Raw genomic sequence first — 19,599 nt, 5'->3', positions numbered from 1 at the left:
CAGTCATGCACAAAAAAAAAAAAAATTTGATGCAATCATCATTCAAACAGCACAACAATGAAAGCAGGTCTGCCATCTTCAGGAAAAAAAAAAGTTATGTGACACAAACCCCATATATATGTAGAATCCAGCCTAGTAAAGGTGTGCTGAATTAATGTTCTTATATCTTGAATACATTTGTGATAGTAAAGAAAGCAGTTTGTTAACAGATCCATCCTTCCCTTAGCCCCTACTACTTTACTGAAATCATAATACTGTCAATTTTCATTCATCAGAGACACTCAGGAATTCCCCAGTAAAAACACATGTTGAGCCAAAAAAACATCCTTGCCAATTAAGTACTTAAGAATTAAATTACTGCATTTCTGCTACTCATGCACAATCAAAGACATCAAGGTTAATGTTTTTTGCACCAATCACTAATCATTTCCACTGCTGCTAGTTTCACCAAAGCCATTGTAATAATATGCCTATCATATGAATAAGACAAGCAGTCCTTGAAGTGAACTAGATAATCTTATATCATTTGAACGTTCATATTAATTTGTAACATTTCTATTATTTTTTCTTACTGTAAAAAGTCCACAGCTTTCTAAGTAATTTGCAGTATTGAGTAATCCCAAGTTATTATGGTAGTGATAAACTTATTAATGTAAGTTCAAGGTCATTTATGTGTTTTATATACAAACGAGGCTTTTACATTTATCTGTATGAATCACAGTAATACACAAATGCATATTGCTTGTATGCACTTAACGCATCTTCAGGTACTTTATGCATTTGCTATAAGTAGGCATGTTTATCAAAATGCCATTGCATTTCCTTAGTCAGCATGAATAACCCCCACTGACATTATTTGCATATAGATGTAGCACTGCCTTTTGAGGGTCACTGCCATGAAAGTGCATTACCCAGGAGTGAGAGTACGTCTCTTAGTTTTTATTTTTAATACCTGGAGTAGTTCTAAGCTCTGTTTCACACTCCAGACATTTAATCTGAATATTTTAAAGAACAAACACTCTACTTACACTAATCATTTCCAGTTTTCTCTTTGCTTCCCTTATCATTCTGTCTCTGATCTGCTCATACCTGATTTCATACAAAAAGTCAGAAAATTTTCCAAACTCATAGGGCTGGATTCCTTCCGAAAGTTGTTTGCAGACAGCACATCACATCAAAGGAAGACTTTGGTGCACCAGCTGTGGATGCAATTAAAAAAAAAACACACTGCAAGCAGTCTGAGTACTTAACTATTCGGTGTAGGATAACGATGGATTCCATGTACGCCCATCAGATTCCAAAATACATTGTGTGTGCCCAGCACAACTTAAATGTGACAAACTGCAATGGGAACTCTGTTTCTGAAATCCTTGGTGTATACCATACCATAAAGCAAGGAACAGAAGCTATTACCATGGAATATGATGGAATCCATAATAATACTGAAAAAAATGTTATCTGCAGTGAATGAACTCCAACAGGCTGTGGTACTGTAAGCTATGGAGGAGGATGCAGTTGTACATCCTAAAAGGCAGCCGAGTAGACTGAGAGCCAGGCCGCAATAAAACCAACTGTCAGATCAACAAGTCATTGGCAGGTACCACATAGACAGACAGCTGGTGCAGGCTTTGTGCAACATGTGTTCCACACATGTCATTGCAGACATTGCGAGGCAACCAGTTCCCCCTTGAAAAAAAGTGTATCTTAGTCTGGGTGTACTGGCATCTGGGACATTCCAAAGATGCATGGCAGATGCTGTCAGTCATATCCTGTCAAAATTCCTGGCAGCAATGTGCAACAAGGTGGATGAGTACATACACTTTCGATCTACCCCCAATGAGCAGAGAACTATAATGCACCTGTTCTATAACCTTGCAAAGTTTCCATGTTTACTTGGCACAACAGACTACACCGATATCCCTATTAAGATGCCAGTTCATCCAGAAGTATGCAGATAATCAACAGTAAGGGGTCGCCATCCCTGAACTGCCAGTCCATGTGTGCATCAGATGGCAGCATAATAGACATTACGGCAACACACCCTGGAAGTGTCCATGATGCTGCCATATGGAGGGAAAGTGGTTTGAGGACAACACAACTTGGATATAATCTAAAGACATCCCTCCCAACATTATCCATGATGACAACATATGTGTTCACTCCCCCGAGCAGTTGCCTGTGGTTATCCACTCGAGCCATGGCTAATGACCCTGTACTGACAACCATCAAGCCTTGCAGGGGAGGCCTATAATAAAGAGCATGCAGCAGCACAAAATATCATTGAACATGTGTTTGGTGTACTGAAAGCTAGTTTCAGATGTCTGGACAGGTTGCAGTGCAATACACACCTGAGAAGGCAGCAAAGATGATAACTGTGTGCACCATGCAACACAATATGCTAAAAACAGCATGCGGTGGTCTTCCTGCAGAAGGTGTGCTGAACTACCCCAAGAACTCCAGCTATCACAGCAGGAGCAGGAGGACACAGGGAGGAGAAGACACAGGCATGGGAGACAGACTGTTACACCACAAGTCCAGGCCCAGGAAACATGGTAGCATCTGATGCACAACTTTGAGTCCTGAGAACCCACATGCACAAAAGTAAAAACATTAAACACCTGATGTTCAGGTTTTGCCCTACCACAGCAATAAAGATTTATCTAATAGCAATTAGCCAGTAGATGTCCACACTGAGCATTAGACATAATATAATCATAACATATAACAGCATGAACATATACAAATCTATCCCAATATGGATCATCAACTCAGACCACAAGTGACACAGGTATGCATACAGGCTCATACTGGTGTATGTGTGTATGGCAGACAACAAGAGACATGCACCTATGAAACACATTCCTAACTGTCCACTATCAAAAGATGCAAAGAGGAAAACAACTCAGGACATAATGCAGAACTGTTGTCAATGTAACAAACAACGTGTATCAGTGTAAAGTAGGGATAACCTAATTTATGGAATTGAGTCACCTATGGTTAGTAAAATTGTCAAACTCCCATGACATCAGACTAGACAACAAACACAGACAAATAATATTGTCAGTGGTCTGCAGAGCAATCATCACCATCACAGGGTAAGACTGACACTACCGGAAAGCATGGTTCAACTTTCTGTGTTACTCTAATGCAGTCTAGGACACTCATGTTGATGGGTTACACACCACGGTCCAGTCGGCCCCTACCACATACTCCACAGAGAAGACTGATGGGGTGACACTAGCATGTGGAGACACACTGTGGGAAGTAGCATATGTGTGAATTGACTTTCTGGTTCTGAGTGCTGGGCCCACATCGGGTTGGCCAGAATCAGATGTGTGTGCAGGTTGCAGCATAGACATTAATGGCCATGGTTTGGTCTGCTGAGAGGGAGGGTGCCTCTCCCAAGTGGCAATTGGTTAAGCACACTCAAGGCATGCAGATCTCTGCTTGTACTACTGCACTGCTGTAGTACTGTCATAGCCAGGGATTAAATGGACCATGCCACAGATAACATGCTTTCATTCTGTGCAGCCTATGATGCCATGACTTCACCATGTCTGTACTCATGTGCTTCATGCAGCACACCCAGCTCATCTGCAACATGATCTGTGGCATGGGAAAGTGCACAGATGTCTGACTCGTAACCTCACTGAGAGCATTCATTTGCATGTAGGAGTAGGTGGACACCCTCTAACACATGTCCATGCACATCAGATACATGCCTTTGTCTACTATAATGGGCAGTATCAATGAATTGTTGTGAACTGTCAACATCATCACCAGGCTCAACACAAGGCTGTGGTCCACAGGCTGTCCACCATCTGATGCCTCTTTATTTTCAGAATGGCTGAACAAGTTTTCCTCCACATCTGAAGCTACAGCCACATACACTTGACTGTCTCCATCTTGACCAGACTGTATCACTATGTCAGTGTCCTGTGAGCCAGGGACCATGCTACCATACTGAGACACATCAGATCCCACATCAGGATCAGTGGATGGGCTAATGGAGGATAAAGGCAGTTGATGTGCTAAAGGAAGAGACAGATCAGACAGATTGGGACAATGTGCTTACATCACATGATGTATATCATTAACTCATTATCACACATATATCTCTTTATAATGTTATAGGTAATAATGACTTAACATGATGTCTTGTCTGTGTATGGGTCAAGGAATCTAACAAGGAGTTGACAATTATGTTACATATCCAATATACATGATATGTGTGAGGAATGCAAGCATAACGCACACCTGACAAGTCCTTGTGGAAAAATGGCGCTGGAGAAGTGAAATGAAATGCAAATGTTGTAGCGGAAAGAAAGTCATAAACACAATATTCTTAATCACATCCTTGCCAGCATGGACCATTCCAACAGTGTTAAGACATACAGTAGGTAATACATACATATACCAGTTGTTTGTGGATGAGATGCTAATGCAGTCTGTCCTAGGAATGGGTAGAAGGACACAATATTAAAGGAGGACAACAACAGGAATAACAGCAATGACATTTATGAAAAAGAGGTAATAGCATACCAGTGACACCCTCCCAATGTGTTGAGTTTTTGTGTTGTAATGCACGTCTTGCAGTGGTAATGTAAAGACAAAGTCAACACAATCATGTATGCAGGCAACAGAATAGTCACATGGTCTGCTGATACTCACATGACATATGGTGCACCTGCAGTTCAGGTGTCCCTGTGTAGAAAAACAGCAATATTAATTTCATGCAACACAGGTCTGTGACACATTGTTGCAACCTATGAACATTTTGTGGTACCATACCTGTATGTCTTATGCCCCCATAAGATGTACCTGTAGTTTACAATGTGAGGGAAATAGCACTAGCATGACACAAGGTTGAGTCAATTACAGGTAATGGTCACAGTAACAGTATATGGAGACACTTACCTGACATTTCCTACTGTTCTGCAGATGTGGCTGGACTTGTGAAAATGAATGCAGACAGCATTACACATGTAGGTTGCACTGTTATATGTGTACTTCTGTTGTATAGCTACATGTCATTTCACTTACATTGATTGTCATCACCCTGTGTGGACTTATGTGCATGATGCAATTCTACTACTGCAACACAAAAATGACAATACGTGAATATACATGCAACATCCATATGTACTGATTTACTCTATGTACATCAATGTTATGTAAAGTAACACATACATATGTGGCCTGAAACACCTGCTTCTGTCTCATCCCTGAGTTTTCTGTGCTCCCCACATACCGTATGCAGTGATGCAAGAAACCATGGGTTTCAATAGTGGGTAATGACCCATGACATCCCTCAACCTCTCATACCCCATTGGGGTGGCTGCACAGAGGATCATGTCAGAACAGCATCAGCAGCAGGCCTCATGGGATCTATTGCAACTCCCATGGCATTAATAATTTTGGTGAGGTCGGTCCAGAATTCATTCCTCCATACTGTATTTCCTGCCGATCCAGGGTGTCTCTGTACATGTGGGCTCAGAGCATCTATTATAATCGTGTTTTCTTGTGAGAAGAAATTGTCGGCCCCTAGATATGTTTGTCATGTGAAAGACAGTTATATGCATGTGGTTTGATTCATGCAGGGGCCCACATATGGAGATGAATATGGGGACAGCTAATGCCACTGTAAATGCTGTGCAATCCTGTGCAATACAAATTTCTAGGAAATAGTCCCTGTGTCATATCATGCTGTGACATATAAAACCATGAAACAATGCAAGAATACATAACACTTGAAATAGCAACATAGGTTGTGTTATCTGTAGAGGCTGTGTGTTGGATTTGAACCTTTTACAGTGAATATTAGAGTAATGGAGGTCCAAACTCAACAACCTTGTGCCACTTGAACCAGGCACTTGGAGTGCATTTCACACTAACATATTTTAATATGTACAACAGATATGTGTGATATCTGTAGCTGCAATGCAAATGCGGCCTAAACAGACAACCAGTGTAAAACAGTCATATGACATGTTATACATGATGAGCTTATATCAACACTATCATTACTGAGCAGTGAATGCCATCCACATTAACGGTGAGTATCTACAAATTATCAATTGAACAACTTACAGAAAGTGTTCAAAAACCCTCAGGATCTGTAAGTAGACCACAGACAGTATGGATGCTATTTGTATTAAGTCAGTAGTTCTAATTCTTGTTTTAAGAAAACTGAATGAATAAATTTCCATAACAGCAATATGAATACATACTACACAGCAACATATATATAATGTCAGAATCTGTACTTTTCTGTACATATACCACAGAGTGTATCATCACCTGCAAGACATACAGAAAATCTGTACATGTCTCTTTATGTACAGTTTATTTGCACTGTTTACATCTGTCTGTACAACTGTTTATGGGAAAGAACTCAATGTTATTGATGCAGATGTAACCACCCATATGCATACAGGTAAATCCCACACCCCTCCAGTAAGTCACAAACATTTTTCATAATGCAAACATTTTCCATAAATGCATCAATCTGAAGTGATACAAATTTGAAAAGGAGTAATGTTGACATAGGTCTATAAGGGGGTAAATATCAATGCTAGCAAGTGTCAAATTACCTTTTCAGCTACCAATAAGTCAGGTGTAACTGAAAGTAAGACCAGCTACGTGCATGCACTTTTGAGGTCCCATTTGTGCCATACATAATTAATGAGGTTCATTAAAACTGAAGGTTTTGGAATCCCATTTGCGTACATCTGAGTAAGTTTTCAAAATCTGGTGCATTAGCTATTAGCTCAGCATAATGAGAAGGTGCTCCTTGCAAGTACCCAGTAGGTATAGTTAAATGGGACCATGTGTAATACATGCCAGTTATATTCCAATTATCGGATAACATGACATAAGCACCACTTTTAAATATCAATTTTGATACATTTACAAATCAGACCATTGCTACCTGAGTGGGACCTCAGTGAGCAATTTTCTGAACTGATTATTTCTGAATTGAGTATTATCAACTTTATTAACATTATCAAGATGTCTACTTCTAGAAGACTTTGACATGTCCAGGCACCCAGTTGAACTGAAGAAGAGACCACCCAGATGTTGATTGTCTATGCTGGAGTGGAGCATCACATGAGAGCCAGATGATGGAATTTTGCAATGATCAATATTTGGAACCGAATTGCAAGGAAGCATCGATGTACAGGGATCTACTACAATGGACTGCAAGTTTGTCACTGCTATGATGGCCTGCATCAGAATGCAGAGGAGCCTCAACGGAGGGTTACTGAGGTGCATCAACACCCTGTGGATGCCTACAGTAAGTGTCACTGTCCTACATATACTAGGACATTCCTACAGAATTCAGAAATATAGCTGTATCCCAGATATATAACCTGTTCAGAGTTGAATAAAGCAACAATTGAATTTAGTTCAAAATACGTTTCAAATAAATTGCATTTATTTAAACTGTATTTGCTTTATTTGTAGTGCTGTTTTAGCTACTTTCTGAAAAAAAAAATCTAAGCTTGTTTCCTGCCTTTCCAGTAACTAGTCTAGTCTAGATACAGATTTGCTGTATCTAGAACTGTTGGTAAGCTTCTGAGCCCCCAAGGCCTTTTTGTGTTGGAGGGAAGCCTTCTAGCTTATCAATGGGAGTGGTAAGCACTAGGTAGCCTATCTACCACAACAGGAGTGGTTTCTGGCCCAGAAATTGTAGTTTATTGGCCTTTTGGGCAGTTTTTCCATCTCTTTCAACTTTCTGGTTTAAAAGCTTGCATTTGCACTTGTTGCCTGCCTTTCCTGTAACCAGTCTAGTCCAGGTACATATTTGCTGTATCCAGGACTGTTTGTAAGCTTCTGAGCCCCTCCAAGCTTTTCTGTGTTGGAGGGAAGCCTTCTAGCTTATCAGTGGGAGTGGTAAGTACTAGGTAGCCTATCTACCACAAGAGGAGTGGCTTTTGGCCCAGAAATTGTAGTTTATTGACCATTTGGGAGTTTTTCCATCTCTTTCTACTCAGTTTATTGACCATTTGGGCAGTTTTGCCATCTGTTTCTACTCTCTGGTTTAAAAGCCCACATTTGCACTTGTTTCCCACCTTTCCTGTAACTAGTCTAGTCTAGATACAGATTTGCTTATCCAGGACTGTTGGTAAGCTTCTGTGCCCCCCCCAGGCCTTTCTGTGTTGGAGGAAAGCCTTCTAGATTATCAGTGAGAGTGGTCAGCACTAGGTAGCCTATCTACCACAAGAGGAGTGGTTTCTGGTCCAGAAATTGTAGATCATTGGCTGTTGGGCAGTGTTTCCATCTCTTTCATCTTTCTTGTTTAAAAGCCTGTTTGGACTTGTTTACTGTCTTTCCTGTAACTAGACTAGTCCAGGTTCAGATTTGCTGTATCCAGGACTGTTTATAAGCTTCTGAGCTCCCCAAGCCTTTCTGTGTTGGAGGGAAGCCTTCTAGCTTATCAATGGGAGTGGTAAGCACTAGGTAGCCTATCTACCACAGGAGGAGTGGTTTCTGAACCAGAAATAGTAGCTTATTGACCATTTGGACAGTTTTTTCCATCTCTTTGACTTTCTGGATTAAAGGTCCACATCAGTGCTTGTTTCCCACCTTTCCTGTAACTAATCTAGTCCAGATACAGATTTGCTGTATCCAGGACTGTTTGTAAGCTTCTGAGTGGTGCCAAAGTCTTCTCTTCAAATTTTCCCTTAGATCTGCTAGTTCTCTCCTCTCCTGCACTTTTACTAGCTTATTAATTTAGCACTTTACCAGACTTCTTGTAGCAATTAGTGTAGCACACAAAAGTGCTACCAGCACTTAATGTTCTACAAGGAAACAGCTCCAGTATTTATTAATGCCCACCCCTCCAGGCATGTCTAAAGGTCAGTTCCCTGTATATATACATATATAAGGAGAAAGTAACAGTCAGCTGCCTGTCAGGTGCCAGAATCCTCAACATAACACACACGCAGGTCCCTCAACAACAGGTACAACTATGACTCTGTCATTGTACATGTGGGTGTGAATGACCTGAGACATACCTCCCTGGACTACATGAAAAGAGACATGGAGGAGCTCTTGGATTATGTATCCCAGGCAGGTATGACCCTAGCCCTGAGCAGCATCCTACCATCACCCAGAATGATACCACAGTACAAGCAGAAATGATTGATTTCAACAACTGGCTAAGTTTCTGGTGTCATTCTAAGGAGATCCAGTATCTGTCTGCCTGGGATGTCATGATTGACAGACCTCGATGCTTTGCTAGAGATGGCCTGCATCTGTCACCCCTGGGCCTCTGTATACTGGCCAAGGCTCTTTCCACCCCTATAGTGCCTTTTTTAGGCGGTGTTCCAAAGACCAACTTACCACCATAACAGCTACAAACAAATGCAATCTGAGAGTCATGCTGCTCAACACTAGAATTCTAAATCTCAAAATGCACTCACTTGAAGCACTCCTTAAAATGGAGAAAATCGACATTTCTACAGTAACAGAGACCTGGTTCAAGGCAGCAGAAAGCACCCCTGCACTACCAGGCTATAACTCATTTCACACCTTTTGGCCCCAGAACTTGGACCGAAGCTCCAAAGGCAGTGGTGTTTCCATATTTGTAAAGGATGTGCACACCTCCAGACTGGTAGCCCAACATAATTCATCTGAGATACTTCAGGTGCAGCTAACACTGGGTAATACAGTGATTCAGATTGTACCTTGCTATAGGTCCCCAACCATGTCCCAAGACTCACACTCCACATTCCTTAGCACCCTGGAGAATATTAGGGTCCAACCTAACACTCTCATACTGGGCAACTTCAACTACCCCTCTATTAACTGGGAAAACTACTCATGTACCAATACACTTGCCCAATGCTTTCTGAAATTCATTAATTCCAATGCTCTGGACCAGCTCGTTCTTACCCCCACTAGAGGTAGCAACATCCTTGACCTGGTCATTACTAACATGGGCAACCATTGCTCTAAACCAAAAGTCAGCTCCTCCCTGGTTAGATCTGACCACAAACTAATCCCCTTGGAAATCCACATCCCTTCCACCCCCCACCCCCACAAAAGTAACCACCATGAAAAACTTCTCCAAAGCTAACTTTGTGCTCCTAACAACAGAGGTGGCTAACTTCAGGGCACCCATGCAAATGAAGAATAGTTGCATGACTGCCAAATCATACACCAATGCACTGTACGAACATGTACACAAATGCATGGATTTCACCATACCCAATAGATCTAAGATTCTCTACTCAAAAAAAAGGAAGCCAATCTGGTGGTCCCCTGCCATAAAAAAGCTCTACAACAGAAGAAGAAAACTGATGCAGAATAAAGCGAAGTCCCAAGATTGGAAAAACTCCCTTATCAGCCTCAACAAAAGGTTGAGATCCCTCATCAAATCCTCTAAAGCTAGCTATGAAAACAAAATTGCAGTAGATAGTAAAGACAACCACAAGGTCTTCTATAGTTATGTAAAGAATCTCCACAGCAATACCCAGATTTGCTCTGTGCTACTGCACAATGGTACTTGCTATACCAAGCCAACAGATATTGCCAATATACTGGCCGACAGATTCAGTGCTAACTTTACCTCTCCACCCACCAAAGGACCAATTACAATACCAGTAGATTGCCAGGTGCCCTGTATTACTACTGCACAAGTTAAAACAGCACTGTCCAAGGCCAAGAATACAGCTTCTATGGGACCTGACAATATCCCTGGCTGTGTTCTACATGAACTACAGAGTGAACTGACACCTTACCTGTGTGCCCTGTTCAATCACAGCCTCTCCTTAGGCTTTATCCCTACTGAATGGTGCACTGCTACAGTCATCCCTCTCCACAAAGGAGGAGTGACTACAGACTCTGAGAATTATCGCCCAATTAGCTTGATGAGTCTGATATGTAAAGCTATGGAATGCATCATCATGGACCTAATAAACAAGGATATAGGGAATGTCCAAACTCTGGATCCTACACAGTTTGGTTTTGTGAAGGGTAGATCATGCCTGCTGAACTTGGTCGACTTCTTTGAGTCAGTCACCAGAGCTGTGGATGAAGGCAAGGTGGTTCATACAGCCTACCTTGATCTGGCCAAGGCCTTTGATACCATTCCCCACTCAGGAATCAGAAAAACTCACTAAGCTAGGCATCAACCCCTATATCACTAGGTGGGTTGCAAACTGGCTCACAGATAGAACCCACAGTGTGAAAGTAGCAGACTCAAAGTCAGACTGCCGGCCAGTCACAAGTGGAGTCCCACAGGGTTCGGTCCTGGGTCCTCTCCTGTTTGGTATATATGTCTCTGTAGTCCAGGCCAACATGAAGGGACTCTGTCTGACAAAGTTCACAGATGATTGCAAGTTGGGAGCTATTAACTCCCCAAGTGATGTTGACATCCTACAGAAAGGCCTTAATGACACCAACGACTGGTGTCAGAACCATGGCCTTAAGCTCAATGTCAAAAAATGTGTCATGATCCCCCTTGGGAAAAACCCAGTTCCCTTGAATTACCACACTGATGGTCATCCACTGAACACAGAAGGTGTTATAAGAGATCTGAGAACACAGGTTGACAGCAACCTCTCTTTTGACCACCATGTTGCCACTGTGGTCAGAAAGTCCTTCTATGTGGCACATCTCATTACTATGGGTTTTGCATCCAGGAAGAAAGAGGTCATTGTCTCCCTCTACTCTTCCCTCATTAGGCCAGTCATTGAGTACAATGCCCCATTTGGCATGTACCTCACTAGACACCTGCAACAACTGAAGAAGCTGCAAAAGTACCTCACAAAGAAGATCCTAGGTCTTAAACACTTGTCCTATATGGATAGACTCAAAAAACTCCAGCTATTCTCTGTCTCATATTGCCTACTTAGAGGTGATCTCTGCTTGACTTACAAAGCCATGTCTGACCCAGCTCTGTTAGAAATGCTACATCTAAAGAAATCCCAATCCCTCCGCACCACATGTTTATGCTGTTGTTAGCAAACTGTGTGATATTTCCTTTACTTCAACATGGGTATTGCATTTGTCTACACAAACTTTGATGGTTTGGTTCAAACATACTTGTATCCTGTGTTTGTGGATACTTGCATATATAGGCATTTCTTGGCACTGTTTCTAAATATCTGTCACATAATCGGCAAGCAGCATCAATCTCTTTGCAGTTTGTAGAGTAGTGATTGCTAATAAATGTATGCAGTTCATGCTTACATTTGTAGACAGAAAGTAATGTTTATACAACATATACTAGATTCTCATGTGTCATAAGCTGCCGCTGTGCTCAGGATTAAACATTATTACTGCTGTGTTGTGTTGTATTCCCTAAATTGATGTTGGATCAGCAAAGGATTGAACATTATAACTATTGTGTTCTGTTGTATCCCTTAATTTGGTTTCAGGTCAGCCAATGACCATGTTGCCTAGCTCATCTGTTTGGCATATGGCTTTTATATTTTCCATGGTACTGTCATCTCACCCTGTCTTAATTATAACAGTGCTACTTGGTGGCTGTTTATATGACTCATTTCATACACAATCACATGGAATACATTTGACATTTCCCACAAAAAGATAAATGTTCAGGGCACACATACAAGGGAAAAACATGGAAATACTGGTATTCTGTCAGACAGACAGCTCAACAATTCAATAAGGCATACATTAGTATTAAACAATGCAAGACACGATACTTCAAGTTGACATTTTCCCAGTATTATTTTGCAAGGTAGATGTGGATGTTGCATGAGACAGTGTCATGGAATGCTTCACTTCAAATGTTAGGATTGGTTATGTGTACTGGCTTTGTGTATTCTTGTCATGTTTAATGCTGGCCAGTAAACAACTGTTCAGAGCATGTCATGATTTCCACTGGTAAGCTCTGTTAAGCATGCCATGGCTTGGCCTTGAGTAAGCTGCTCATATTGCATGAGGGATACAGAGTCCCTGACATGTCTCAGCATTGAAAATGTCCATAAATATATGTAAGGTGTTGTGTGCATGAGGAGCCATCCACTAGCAGCAAATCTGTTAATTATAATTGTGTTCCATAACAATGTTTGGGCCATTTCATCTGAGATTGTGTTTTAAATAAGACCTGCAATGTACATCAGGAATTTTAGTGGGGATTGTGTAGGAAGTATGAAGTGTTGTTGTGTCTTTCGGCTTTTCCCGGTTAGGGGTCGCCACAGCGGAACTCCAGTCCGCTAATGATTGGTAGTTGATTTTTACGTGCCGAGTTACCAGCCCTGATGCACAACCATCAACGAAGGTAGGCCCATTCACGCATGTCACCACGCAGAAGACGTTCTAGCTGAGAATCGAACCTGACAGCGTCTTACTGTGAGGCGATGACGCTACCGCAGCACCACCACCATGGTAGGAAGTATGAAGTGTAAATATATTAATTAATTATATTTTATATATAAAAAATGTTATGGATTAGGGAGTAGTTTCAAATGTAAGGCTTTTTGTACAGTTGAACTTATTGTATTAATATTATTGTAGCAATGTCAATATAAAGATGCATTTGTTTTTAACAAAGAGATTTAATTTAGATCACATGACTGTTATGTACTATTTAAATGGAAGGAAATGAGGTGTTTTTTGTATCTGATGAAGTTCCATTTTTATGGTGGAATAAAGGAACAAAAGCTTTTATACAGCCTTTCTTGAAGCTGGTGTTGTTGCCTTATTTCGGAAAAGAGCCTTGTACTTTGCCTTTTGGTTTAGATCTGCAATGTATGCTAATATATTTTCATTCTTACATTCTAATATGCAGATCTCACGTCGACAGAATGTTACTTATTGTCTGTTAGAGTGCAGATGTGCACATCACCTTCAGTTTGTTATAATTTTCACAGGAATGTGTAGCCTGATAGATGTTTGTTTTTCATTGTTATGGTTTTAATTGCTGACATACATCACATATGGTGGTACAGTGGACTATGACCATAATGTATTGTAAGGTTTCATGATGACTGTTTTCAGCCTGTTCATTATGTCACAGTGGGTATACTATGCAGACCATTAGTATCAGGTATACATATGCAGTTTCAGTCCTGTGTTGTGATTCATCCTGAGAGTATGGGACCCATGAATGAGTATCCATCAGACATCAGGGATGAGTGCATGTCAGACCACTGCTGGAATCCTCCAATGATGTCAGACGGAGATGAGGATAACTATGAGGAAGCTTGACTTGTATATGCCATCATCCCTGCTTCACCCTGGAGGAGACAATGCCAGGGACCACAGCAAGATGATCATCAGGAGCAGATCTGGGAGGTTGTGACTTATGTGTGTCATATACAGAGGAGGAACGTGATGGGGAATTATTTTCAGAATGTGGCATGGGCTATGCAAAACTCATTTAAAGAGATAGCCCAAGAGATCATTAATGATGTTCATCCCCTCTCAGGGCAGTCCCCCAGCTCCATAAGTTTTGCCTGTGGGATCCAGTTTTGTACTGCTACCACAATGATGTTTGCCATATCATTGATTGGACTGTATATGCACACCTGTGCATACATACTATTTTGCTGCCATGCTTATGTGTTACAGGTCCAAACATACAATGCAGACATCATGTGACATTTACCATTATGTTTTAACATGTGTATGACACAAATTACTACAATAAACTTTCCTTCAGCATTCAGCTGTTCATGAATTTTGGGAGTTAACATGCAGCTACTGTTGCAAAAATTCTACTGTAAACATGTCTGTTACTGACAGAAACACACAAATAACATGTTGCCCATAGTCCACCACTACCACAGTGGTATGAGTATGATTTGTGTTTTATCATACCATGTATGTGCAACAGAAGGACATGTCCTTACCCATGGATTTTGGATGACAAGTGTCATGCTATCCCACTAGCATAATGGCATTGTGTGTGGCATGTGCTGACAATGCTGATGCCATGTTGGGTCATATAAATGTATCTCATACATACGGGCAGTCCTCTTTTCCTGCATGCATAGACCACCAATGTAACATTCATGTATATACCGTGGTAATGATAATTTATTTGGTAACAGTACAGTATGCTGTCTTTGATCAATGTTACATTTCCACATCACATGAACTCATATCTTTTGTTAAATGGCATACATATTCAATGATTTATGCATATGTCTCTATACATATTCCAATCCACATGGAAACACTGTTGTACCTTTAAAATATGAGCAGTCACTGACTTAATGTTAATATGCTGTAATGTTGTTCACAGGGCCTTCATATGAGCAGTCACTGACTTAATGTTAATATGCTATAATGTTGTTCACAGGGCTTTCATCTGGACAATAATGACCAAGGTCCGTGACATATAAAAGCAGGTGTTTATTTTACATATTGTTTTACATTGGCATGACAGTATATGTGTACACATTACTAATTCTTAGCTTGCTTACCTATGCATCTTGCTGCTGTATAATTGCATGATACTATGTGTGTGTGATTTATACTTGCTCATTTTTGTTGATGTTGGCAATGCAGTCTGCCCATATAACACATATTTGACATTTGCTTCAATGCATTTCAGGTTGACTTCAACATCACTCTATGTGGAATGCACTTGCATTTGTGTCACCTTACCTTCTTGTCCTGCTTTATTATTTGCCTATTAAGACTGGATGTCATACCTTCCTTTATGTGGGCTCATGTTGTCCATCTCCCTTCCACCATTGTAAGTATGTAATATAGCTTGCAGATATGTTCACCTTTGTTGGAATTCTTGTCCATTTTCATATATTAGGATTACCAGCCTCAAAGAGATGCCCTATGCAGGCTGTCTCAAAAAACTCCAGCTTTACTCTGTTGCATATCACCTACTCAGAGGCGATCGCTGCCTAACATACAAAGCTATGTCAAACAATAGAAAGCATCCTGATAAACAACCTCATAGTATGGTATGGAAGTTGCTCTACCTCTGAGCTCAAATCCCTCCAGAGAGTGATGAAGACAGCTGAGAGGTTAATCAAGACCACCTTACCATCTATCTATGACTTGTACTTATCCAGATGTCTCAGCAGGGTCAGAGGAATAAATAAAGACTGCACTCACCCTGCTTACAGACTGTTCCTGCATCTATCATCTGGAAAGTGCTTCCTAAGCATACATTGCAGACCTACAAGATTCAGGAACAGCTTCTTCCCTAATGTCGTCAGGCTGCTGAACTCTAGTAACCACTACATTCCATGATGTCCAACTGGGTCAGTAGAAACTGTCTCAAATTGTGCAAGAACCTGGTTACCAGTCTCGTCTAATACTTAGTGCAATACTCACCATGATTGTTAACTTATAGGCCATCTAGATCAGTAGTAATGTAGTAAAATATCTCTTCTTCAGTGCAATATGTTATGAATTCATAAATTAACCATAGTGCAATACTATAAGGTCTATAGTGCAATACTCTAATGTTCACAGTGCAATACTCAAATATCTCTTTCTGGGCAAGGATCAGTACAATGTCTTAACCAAGTACCTATGCAATACTAAAGTCTCATGCAAGTAAGTGTTGACTGTGAAAAGTGTTAAAATGTGTTACTAATTATGTGCAGTATGGTGCAGCAGTAGCGTTGTCACCTCACAGCAAGAGGTTCTCCCGTTCAATTCTCGGCTTGGCATCGAGCTGGCACCTCAGCACCATAAAAATCTACTGCCAATCATTAGCAGACCGGAGTTCCGCTGTGGCAATCCCTAACCAGGAAAAAGACGAAAGAAAAACAACATTAGTCTGTCTACCTGCATGTCCGTGATGTAATAGCTAGGTGTTATATGTGTAAATATCTGTGAAAATAGTCTATATGTTGTGTGTGCACTGAGTCCAGAAACACAGAATTTAGTTCAGTTTTTGCACTTGTGTGATTTCTGAATGACAATAAAGTTTATTTTGACTTTGAATTTAAACCAGGATCATGGTCAGCATTTAAACAAATAATCCATTCATATTCCTTGACCTCAAGTATATTATTAATATCACCATCATTATGTTTTTTATAAACAGGTTCCAATACTCTAAACATAAAGTAATTTATTTATTTTACTTTTGTTTAACAGGACAGTCCGACTGGGCAAGTTCCCCATTTTCAGCAGAGGCCCAAGGAGAAAAGCTCCACACATATAACAAAAAAAACTGACAGTACAGCAACATACACAATACTAATGTACTTAAGAATATACATGCTAAAATATGCATAGAGAATTATCTTTAGAGAAAATCATCACAGTACAATATTGGCAATACACGAACATACAGATGCAATTATACTTAAAAGTACATGCAAACATATACATTAGAAAATGTGCAAAAATAAGCATAAAGAGTTATTCATAGAAAATGTAGTAGGTAGTAGATAGAAGGAAATAGACTAGACAGTAGAATTGAGTAGATAGTAGAAGAAAAATAGAGTAGATAGTGGATAAGAATATGTGCAGGCATATGCATAAGAAGTTATCCATGGTGAAAAGTAGATAGTAGACTGAAGGAGAATATACCCTTAAACCCTATAACCTTAAACCCTAAGCCTCTCATTGTAGAAAGAAAGGAAACAACTGAGAAAATAGTACAACCAGTGTCTGTCTGTCTGTATGTATGTATGTATGTATGCATGTGGAATAACTGAAGAAGCCTAGTGGAGTTTATCCTGGGTCTGAGCAGCTGCACTTCCATGAGCTGGTTAAGTAGGACCAGATAAGGATTTTGCTTATTATCTAGGATCTGAATTTCTAGAGGAAGAGTGTTCCATATTTTGCAATGGCACTAGAGTACAGGGAGTCATCGGAACTATTCCTGCTTTTGGATATTTCAACTAGTGCTTTGTTGGTGGATCTTAGAAGACAATTGTTAGTGTAGTGATTTAGTAGGCCTTTTATTGATGGTGATTGGGGGGTGTTATAGGATCTAATGTGCAATTGTAAGCTAGTTATAGGTCAGGAGATTTGGAAGTTCCAGCCAGGATAGTTGTTTAAGGACCACAAAATGGTGGGTCCTGAAACCTGAGTCGGTAGCAAATGTTGTGATTTTGTTGCAGCAGCTGGTTAATTTGTTTGTCTCCTTTATGTAGGTTAGTTAGTATGAGCGAAGTATAGAGAAGTGTCGAGAGTAGGTGGCTTTTTGCGATGGTGGCTCTGCTGTTATTGGTGAGGTACTTTTTGCATCTGTAGAGGGTGCCGAGTTTTTTATGGACAAGATCAACTCCATGACTGTAGTCATGATCAACTCCACAATCTATTACATGTTTGGCAAAGGTATTTGCATTGACATTTCTACATATGTCAAAGCAATCTTCAATGATTCTGTCTTTTAGCTTTCTAATACTCTTGCCAACATAAAATTTCAAACATTTCTTACATGTGGCCAAATGGCTCTAATGTGTTAATATGGGTCTAGGACTGTTGAGCGAAAGCTCATTTCATCAAAACCAAAATGGGTGCGCACACTTTCGTGAAAGTACGTTTTCACCAAAAATGTACTTTCACTAAAGTGAGCTAAAAAAAAAACAGAATGGCTGTTGCTGAGATTGTGGTACAGTGGGGATAAGGGAATATTCCCTTTTCCCCACTGTAGTGAGATCTCGGAGTGAGAATATAAAAGTAGGAGGGTGTGAGGGGCACAGCCCAGCACATGGGGGGTGCAGGGGGGGCAACGTGTTTACTGTTTTTTTTTTAATGTGTTTTTTTTTTTTTTTTGCAGACTTTTGCGAAAGTGCTTTTTTTTTTGGTGAAAAAGTACTTTCGCGGAAGTGTGCTCGACTGTTTCAGTTTTGTTGAAACGTGTCATCAGTAATTAGTCCTAGATCCATTAATATAGTTTGTACAATCTATTCATACCCTCCTCACTCAAAAATTGATCTCCCTTGCAACAACCTCGACCACTGAGGTCATCAGTCGAGTCTCCTCCAAACAAGTAAAAACCAATAATAACTGAGCTGGTGACTCTCTCCCTTCCCAACTCTGAAACCCTGGAATAAACTCCCCTCTGACTCCTCTCTCTTGCTTGGAGCTTTTCTCCCCGGGCCCCCGCTGTAAATGGACATGTATCCAGTCGGATTATCCCGGTTAACAAATGTAAAATAAAATAAATAAAATATTCTTTTAACTAATTGATGTTGTTTTTTAATTGGCTGATGTGTCATGTGATTGTTAAATTATACTTTTAATCAAGCAACTTTATTTTGAACATTTTGTGGTTTAATAAATGTTTTATTGGTGTTTAAGCATTTGAGCATTTCGAAGTCCTGGATTTTTTTCACTTTATTTGTTGCCGTGACTGGTTCACCATGGTGTTGATCCAGTTTACTGCAATTTTTAAGATATCAAAATACCCAGTTTGTTTTCAAATGAGTTTATAATGAATATCCATTAAGTTTGATCAAAACACTCAACATTGAACAAATCACCCCCCACACACCAGGAAATTAAATATACTAACTCCAGGGATGGACAAACTCAAAGAAAGGAAAAAACCCTTGAATTATGTAATGGTTGATATGATGAACACTGACAGTTATATAATTCAACAAATTGTACCAGTGATGAGAAACACTAGCAGTTCAGCAGATGATAAAATGGGTACAGAGCTAACTGATATAACACTTACAC

Source organism: Protopterus annectens, chromosome 10.part0, assembly GCF_019279795.1.
Source record: "Protopterus annectens isolate FY-2018-M chromosome 10.part0, PAN1.0, whole genome shotgun sequence".
Taxonomy (NCBI): domain Eukaryota; kingdom Metazoa; phylum Chordata; order Ceratodontiformes; family Protopteridae; genus Protopterus; species Protopterus annectens.
The sequence above is the reverse complement of the archived record's forward strand: the minus strand, read 5'-3'. Positions refer to the sequence as shown.